The sequence below is a fragment of the Pygoscelis adeliae genome, unplaced genomic scaffold, assembly GCF_000699105.1.
Source record: "Pygoscelis adeliae isolate BGI_AS28 unplaced genomic scaffold, ASM69910v1 Scaffold245, whole genome shotgun sequence".
NCBI lineage: Eukaryota > Metazoa > Chordata > Aves > Sphenisciformes > Spheniscidae > Pygoscelis > Pygoscelis adeliae.
Genome location: NW_008824766.1, coordinates 830563 through 831000, shown reverse-complemented (window position 1 = coordinate 831000; position 438 = coordinate 830563). Strand labels below are relative to the sequence as shown.

Here is a 438-nt window from a genome sequence, read left to right as displayed (position 1 = left end):
CACCAACCTGTTCCCCAGCCACCCCATCCGGCCCCCCACCTCAGCCGGCAGGGAGACCCTCGTGGTGACCGGGGCCACCGCAGCCGTGCCGTTGACCACGGCGAAGGCCACCAGCACCAGCCGTGCCCTGTCCCTCGCTGTAACACACGACGAGGCAGGCGGAGGCGGGCAACCTGTCCTATCCCCAGCAGCGCGTACCCCCTCAGTGGAGACAGCTGCCAGGACCTGGGGCGTCCTCGGTCCCAGCCCTGCCATCGCGGTGCCTGGTTCACCCCCCTCCAGCCTGCACAGCCCAGCAGAGGACCCAGCAACAACCCCCTCATCCCCGTTTGGAGTTGGCACAACCAGGGAGCCGGCAGCCGGACAGACCTACTCGGAGCCGGCAACAGGCTCCACTTCTCCCACGGCCATCAGCAACCGTGCCATAGGTCAGGCAGT

General features: G+C 68.5%; 1 protein-coding gene across 1 annotated transcript in view; it reads left to right on the top strand.

Annotated features, from left to right (window-relative positions):
• The window catches only part of MUC4 (mucin 4, cell surface associated), a 12262-nt gene that overhangs the window by 786 nt on the left and 11038 nt on the right, over positions 1 to 438 (top strand). The gene's annotated exons all lie outside the window — the stretch shown is intronic.